General features: G+C 32.4%; 1 non-coding gene across 1 annotated transcript; it reads left to right on the forward strand.

Annotated features, from left to right (window-relative positions):
* The first annotated feature begins 6,580 nt into the window (after positions 1-6,580).
* TRNAS-AGA (transfer RNA serine (anticodon AGA)) lies at positions 6,581-6,662 on the forward strand. The gene has a single exon. It is a non-coding gene; the product is annotated as a tRNA-Ser (tRNA).
* Positions 6,663-8,683: the final 2,021 nt, after the last annotated feature.

An 8,683-nucleotide genomic window follows, 5' to 3' on the forward strand; every position in this document is an offset into this window, starting at 1 on the left:
TATAGAGTGTCTCTGGTTATTCCAAATAATATATATATATATATATATATATATATATATATATATATATATATATATATATATATATATATATATATATATATATATATATATATATATATATGCGTCGATATGATATGTCAAAACTTTGTATACGTGTCCCGATATTTAAAGTGCGTAAAATAAATAACAGAAATTAAATGACGATAAATAAAATTACGATAATTAAATTGCGATAAATAAAAATGTAATCAGTTAGCTAGGAACAGTTAGCTAGGAACATTTAGCGTGGATTCTTAACAAAATTTTAATTAGTTAATTCGTTTGTTTCTAACAAATTTTATTTTTTGTTAAATGTTTTCTTCATTATGCCATTTGTTGAATTATGATAAATCAAAATCCAAATATGAAATTGAATGAAAATGGTTATTCTGTGGTGAACGGATACGTATATGTTTGGATGTAAGTAGGATAGTAAATGATCATTGAATCAGATTCACAGAATGTACCGTGTAACTGATTAATGTGAAATCTAAATATTCTTCGGGTATTACCTACCCGTTAAAATATTTTCACCATTAACAGTTTGTACAAAAGAATTTTTAATTACAATCTTTATGAAAATATACTTGCATATATATTTTCTTCAGATGTAATCATGAATTTAATGAGTTAATATGTTATTAATCTCATTTGATTTTCGGTCTGAGCTAGAATAAGTAATCTCTAAAATTAGTAGGAACCACATATTCTTCGCAGAATATCAATGAAGTTATGGATCAATACTTCATCGTTCATTGTTGTCGGTACTCCTTGGTATCTATGGTTAGTATGATGTTGATGTTGGAGGTATAGATTGTGATGTCGAGACGTGTGATGCGGATGTTGCTGTTGGTGGTACCGTTGGTGCCAGTGATGTTGTTGAAGCTGGTACGTTTTGCACCATATTTTTCAAGGCTACAACTCGGGTGCGAAGTTCGTTGACATATTACTCCGGGATGATTGTCGGTAGGAACGAGCCAGTGAATAAGGTTTTGAATTTGAGATAGTATACAATCAAGGTGGATACTCTGGAAATGAGAGAGAAAATAGTATTACGAACAGGTTCACCGGTAAGTGCTTCAGGTTCTTCGCCAAGAGGTGAATTCGGTTGGTGGAAAGGATCGTCTTCTTCGCTTCTCCATTGATTAAGTCAACTACGAACCCATCAAATGAATTAGGGATGGCTGATTGGTTGAGTCATTCTGATGACACTGCTTTCGGAGCTTAGGTGAAGCTCCATGTCGGAATCCGAGGGACTTGAACTATTTGTGAGTTCCATCAGATATGGTTAGATAAAGGGTTTTCGATATAAAATGATTTTTGGATATCGGATCATATTCTAATTACATAGAATATCTATATTTAGTACAGAAGATCCCGTAGATTACGGAGGTAATTATGGAAATGTGTCAGACAAGATTTAATGTGATGGGATATGAATTTTTCTGTACACTATCTCTTCAATAATTGTAATAAGACGTGTCGAGACTGAAAATGATAGATAGATATTTTTTGACAAAGAATGATAAGCAAAATTTTAACATGCAGACCAGGTTCAAGTCTAGACTTATTAATATATCCTAACAGCTACTAGGTCGAAGTCCAGACTCATTAATGCATCTAAACAACTATCAGTTAGACACACTAATGCAAGACCAGGTTCGCTAAGACCACCGCTCTGATACCACCTGTAGTGACCCGTCCTAATCCACCTGGACGAAGTCTTCATCAGATGGTCCCATTGCGAGGTTCTGACCTCTATATGCCATAAACGACTCCATGTAATATTTTTAGAATGAGCAAATGCACAGCGGAAGATTTCTTTCGTACCTGAGAATAAACATGCTTTAAACTGTCAACCAAAAATTTAGCGAGTTCATAGGTTTATCATAAAACAATAAAATTCATCATTTTGATAGACCACAAGATTTAAATGCTGCATGGTACAAATGGGCCCGAATCCTATACCTACCTGTAATGTACATGCGATATCTTTTAAATACTGTACACCTTTCTCGTGTACGAAATCATCTTTCATAAATCTTAGTAACCGTACACATATCTTGTGCACAAAAATAACATACACATAACCTGTGTATAAAATCATTCCCTCGATACATAACATTCACTTTTCATTTCTTTCATAGCTTGGCTTGGTAACCGACCTTAACATATAATGCGCATAATAATATCCCCAAAACAGAACATCTCGTCTGTATAATAATCATATAAACTTCAAAGTACTAAACACCACGCCCACTAGCCCTTCCGTCTAGAGAACATTCTGGGTGGGGGTGTTAAACCCAGTAGCTACCTTTAGGATTCGCGTCAATTAGGCGTGCACTAATTCTCAAAATTAGTGATGTTTCCTAATTCTTAGGTTACCAAGCAATAATAATCAGGGGAAAATATTCATATCAATTGGTGGCAATTATCACGTCCACATAATTCAATGGTGGCAATTATCACGTCCACATAATTCATTCAAGGAATGTTTTGCTTGTGTCTATCTCGTAAAACATTTATAAAAGCAATTCGTGTATTCACAATTCAAAATATATTTCAAAAGCATTTAATAAAGCAGTTGTAAAAGCAGCGCATGTATTCTCAGTCCCAAAAATGTAAAGAGTAAAAGGGAATCAAATAAACTCACCTAATGTATTTTGTAGTAAAAACACATATGACTATATTGAACAACTGAACAATGCATGGTTGGCCTCGGATTCACGAAACTATATCGTTTATATATATATTAACACATATAATTAACATGTAATAATAACCAAACCCGTTTGTATATATTAATTATACATTACTTATTTAAAATAGTAATGTAATATTCATATAGTTATTATATATGTATTTGATATATTTTTGTATAAATAACTTATGGTTTGTTAAAATAATGACCTTACTAATATTAAAATAGTGTGAATAATAATAATAATAATTAGTTTTAATAATGAAAATACTAATTTTGATAATAATACTAGTCATTTTATTTGTAGTAATAATAATAATGATAATAATAATAATAATAATATATAAAAAATATTGATACTTAAAATAATGATACTTTTGTAATGATAATTTTAATTAAAATGATAACTTTAATAGTAATGTTACTTTTAATAATATTAACAATTTTTAACGATAATGATAATAATAATATTGATAATAATATTAATAAAATGATAATTTTAACAAAAAATGTTACTTTTAATCTTAATAGTAGTCTTTAATGAAAATTTAAGTTTAATAATAATGATGATAATAAAAATAATACTTTTTGATAATAATACATAATACTTAATAATAATAATAATGATAATAATAGTAATAATAATAAAAATAATAATAAAAATAAAAGCTATAATAAAAAGACCACCTCAATGTATATAGGCTTTAAAAACAAATAAATGTCGCTGCCTGGGCTCGAACTCGCGACCTCTCCTTAACCACACACACTCTCAACCAGCCTTCTATGTCTATTATCTTCTTCTTCTATAACCCAATTTACGGCCCATTTAGCAATAACATAATGAAGCACAATAAAAATGAACAAACAGTCCAAATAAGAGCCCGATCAATTATTGTTTAGGTGACCTAGCTGTGTTAGATCGATAAATAAAAAGGGTATCATTTTGGTTGCAGTTCCTCGAACAACAGAAGAGAAAAGAAAAAGAAAATAGCAGGTTTTCAATGGTTTGTGGGTTTCGTTTTTGAAGGGAAACAGGAACAAATTATCGATGGTAGATCGAAGATTCACAGAGACCTTCGATGATGCTGGGTGACCGGAGTATAAACAGATTAGCATCAGTCACTTCTCTTCATCGTTATCAGATTCATAGTATCGTCATCCTTAATCAATCGATCACTTAATCGATCAATCAAATGATTTAATTAAGTATTCGATTCATTAATTATTCTTTTAATTTCTTCATTCCTTTATATGTACTCTGTATATTTTTTTTTAATTGGATCGAGTAGAAACAATAATGAATGGGTTTTGAATAGCGAAAAAGAATCAGGAAAAACAGTTGCAGCAACCGTGATATATCAATACTTACAGCAGTAATAAATTCGTGTGGTTATGGTATTGAATTGAACATTTGTCGATATATAGATGATGATGATGTAGTTAAGGTTGGTTTGGTCCTGGTTTTGGGTCTGACTTGAACAGGAAAGTCAACAGTAACTATGGTGGCGGTTTAGGTGATTTCTTGGTGGTGTTTTGTATCTTTGCAAGGGAAACTGTAGCAGTAGCAGCTGCAACCTTGATCAAACAGGAAACATCTAATAGCAATAATCAAGAACATGGTTGTAGCAGCGAACGAGCATTATACAAGAAAGGGGTGTTTAGCCAGGGGTCTGTTCGACAGAAGACAGATTTGAAGGTTTAACTATTGTTTCGATGGTGATTGTCGATGGTCCATGATGGTGTTTTGGGCTGTGGCTGAGTGATTCAAAACATTTAATAGATACGATTTATAAGTGGTGGGTTTGGTGATTGTTGGAATTTGAAATTAGGAAAACAGAGGTATAATTAGTAGATGATGTCAGTTGTGGTAGATGAGAGTGGTGTTCAAACAGGTAATAGCAGTAGCACAACAAAAGTTGTAAGTAGCGGCAGCAGTGGTCATTTGTTTTGGGGTGTTCGTGTGAAAACAGAAGGAATTTGTGTTGCAGGTGTACGTAACAGAAGTATAGACGAATAGCAGCCTGATTCAAACAATAATGGGAGCAGGTATAGCAGTTGTTAATGGGTGGCGATTGGTGGCTTATGGTGTTGTATGGTTTGGCGATTTGGTTGAAAGAACGAATACAATGATCGGTGGTAGTGATAGTTTAATGGTTGAATAAGGTAGCGAGTTATATATTTAAGAATTCTGCTTTTCTTTTCATTAATAACAGATAAAGGATGTATATACACGAATATAATGAGGTAATCCAATAGTTGATGCACTATTCTTGACTGTTAAATGGTCGACTTTTTATTCAATCAGACAATTTGGAACAATTGTTTTAAATATAAATATGAATTCAATTGTTACCTAATGTGTACTAATGATAATGATATGAAACGAATTGGTGATTAAAGGTACCAATTTAAAACAGCTCGATAGGTACTGGTAACAGATCGTACGCTTTATTGAAATTTCTATCGAATAAATTTGGAAACAAACACAAGAAAACGAAAGAGTTGGGATAGAGTTGTTAGCAATTTCGGTTCCTGAATCTGATCTTACCCTTATATACTGGATATAAATAATTATTAAATAAAAATACATTAATAATAATTATACATTTAACATTATTAATATTACTAAAAATAAAAATATTAATATCTAGTAGTAATAATAGTTATTAATGATAATCATTATTGATAATATTGTTAATGTTAATAATAACATTAATAATAATAATAATTTAAACATATCAAATTTTATATATATATATATATATATATATATATATATATATATATATATATATATATATATATATATATATATATATATATATATATATACACTTATTTATCTATAAACAATTGTTCGTGAATCGCCGAGAATAGTCAAAAGGGCAAATGCATTCATGTAACTGTTCCAAAGTTTTCGAGACTCATCATTACAGACTTTGCTTTTCGTTTCGATTTCAGATTAAGATTAAGTTTAAATTTGGTCGAAAATTTTCGGGTCGTCATAGTTTGAATGTAGAGCCCGAATCGGGTATGTCGGTTATTAGAAAGTGAGGGTGGACTAGATACCACTTTGGGGCTTAGGCTTTAAGGCCCGTTCGGATGATGATAGGCCTGAGTGCATTGTAAATGGTGCAATTGGAGATTCGACATTGGAGGATCGTGACAAGGCTGTTAAATATGTGGTGCATAGTAGTGGCTCGTCGGGTTAAGTTACAAATTTTTTCGAGGAGTCTACAAAAGACTTCAAAGATATTCGAGTCGAAGGGAATTTGCTTAGTTCGTGTGCCGTCACAAAGATAAAGCAAAGAAAAAAAAAATCCTAAGGTTCCTGAGGAGTAGTTGAGGAAGTTTAACGTAGAGGGGATTTGACTTGTATGCGAGTTGTCAGTTGTGGGTGTTTTTTGTGTATGTGGTTCTTTCGCTTTTTATCGTGATGCGTTTTTGTGTCGTGAGAAGGTGGTGTTTATTCTTGAGTGATAGAATGTTGTGTTGTTTTGATTAGTTTGGTCCCGTTTAGTGGTTAGTAATTTTGTAGTAGTTTTGAAGTTAGTGTTGGCTTCGTCGTGCGGCTTTGGTGCCTTTAGTTGTAATCGTTGCGTGACTTCATCTTTTCGATGATAGTCTACTGAGTTTTTATATAAGCTATAGTTGTTTTGAATAAAAAAATGGAGCTTTGTTCGCATCCTTGTATACAAAAACCGTTAAAACAGATTAAACTATCAGTATCTATGTTATGCGTGTATGAGGTTTTGTTTACTCCGTGATAACAATAACAAATGTCAAATGGACATAACAAATGATGTCAAATAGATATTATTTCAAAGTTTCAAATATGTTGTCGTGCCGGAGTGGTTATCGGGCATGACTAGAAATCATGTGGGCTTTGCTCGCGCAGGTTCGAATCCTGCCGACCATGTTCATGGTATATTTTGTTTTTGTGAAATTCCGTCATATTCACTATTTTTATTCCTATATATTATATATATATTTTTTTTCAATTATTAGTTGAAGGAAGTTGTTTATTTTCTTCTTTAAAAATATTTTTGGAAAAATGATACAATTGCGAACATATTTTACTAGAAAGTTTTACAAACTAATACAGTACTAATCGGTTACTTTCATTTTTATGCTTTTAGGTCTCTCTCATTTGCATTATTTCATGTTTGTATGTAAATTATTTTGGTAAATATAGTATTCCTCAAATTTGCGTGCTTGAGTTAAGTTCTATTTAAACATTTAATTTAGTGTTTGACATTCGTTACATATCTAGTTTTCTTTTATCGTATACTACAATAAGCGTAAAATATAAATGTGTATTTACGTTAAGCTTCATCTAATTTTTACGTGTCCGTGTAAATAATAATTGTATTTGTATTTAATAATGATATCTAACTTAGCTGGTTTATTTTTATCGTGTAATATTTTTGTATTTGCTTTAAGCTCAGTTAATTTGTTACTACCTCCGTCTCGTTATAAGTATTCAGTTTTGACGGTCCGCGCGCGGTTAGGAAGATTGGCCAGTAGGGCAAATCAGGTCAAGAGAAAGTCTCTTTCCGATTAGTGCATCTCACACTTCCAATTCAGGAAAATCCATCGTTATATCTCTCAATCTAGACTATAGAATAAAAAAGACCCACTATGCCCGAACCGACTCCCCGTCACACTTGCGGAACGGCCAAAGGAGCTAGCAAAGATTCGATTTTCTTGCGGTTGCCCTTCCTACGCTGACGAATGCCCATTTCTCTTCTCGAGGCACTCTTTCTCTTACTCTTATAGCACTCTTTTCTTCGGTAGCTTTAGCTTGCTTCCAAGTCTCACACTTCCAATTCAGGAAAATCTATCGTTATATCTCTCAATCTAGACTATAGAATAAAAAAGACCCACTATGCCCGAACCGACTCCCCGTCACACTTGCGGAACGGCCAAAGGAGCTAGCAAAGATTCGATTTTCTTGCGGTTGCCCTTCCTACGCTGACGAATGCCCTTTTCTCTTCTCGAGGCACTCTTTCTCTTTCTCTTATAGCACTCTTTTCTTCCGTAGCTTTAGCTTGCTTCCAAGTCCAAGCGCTAGCGGTAGAAGCTAGTCATCATATGCGAACTTCCGGGCTTTTCAAAGTCTTTCTTATTCAACTTTGACTTTAAATTTTTTTTTTGTTTTTGTTTTGTAATACTTAATTAAATAAAATTATATAAATGAAAACACATATAAAACTCAATAGATTGATATAATTTTCATTAAATATTATATAGAAGAGACAAAAATATTGAAAATTAAAGTTTAAAAATAAAGACTTTCAAAAGTCAAAACTGAATACTTAAAATGAGACGGAGTGAGTACATCTTACTTAGATTATTTTATTTGACATAACTAGTTTATGTTTATAACAGTTGACATGTTACAAATTCTAGGTTTCGGTTTGGTGTGGAGCATGGATGGATTCACATGATTTTATGGTATGCCCGTACTTCAATACTCGTTAACGGAAATCCAACTAATGAGTTTCGGTTCGAAGATGATTACGTCAGGGAGACCCCCTTAGCATGTTTCGTTTATTGACCATTATGGAAGGTTTACATCTACCCATAAAAGAGAAAATAATCGAAGGTTCTCTTTTGCTATAGGTAACCCGTTTATCATGGTATCCCACTTATTTTATACAGATGATGCATTGGAATTGATGAGAACAAGTGTTGGCTTTGATGGATAACAGGGGTATCGCTATTGGTAATATTTAAACATTTAACTATGTGTTATCACTTAAATGGGTTTGGCAATTTGTTTATTGTCAACAATCTATTTGGGCTTCTCTTGTTCGAGCGGTTTATGAGCCTGATGGTGAGGTTGATGGTAATATAAAGGGGTCGAGTATATGGCCAACAATTGTGAAGTTGTTTGACAAATTTAAACATGATGGTTTATTGCCGTCGAATGTACTT

The sequence above is a fragment of the Rutidosis leptorrhynchoides genome, chromosome 4, assembly GCF_046630445.1.
Source record: "Rutidosis leptorrhynchoides isolate AG116_Rl617_1_P2 chromosome 4, CSIRO_AGI_Rlap_v1, whole genome shotgun sequence".
NCBI classification, from domain to species: Eukaryota; Viridiplantae; Streptophyta; class Magnoliopsida; order Asterales; family Asteraceae; genus Rutidosis; species Rutidosis leptorrhynchoides.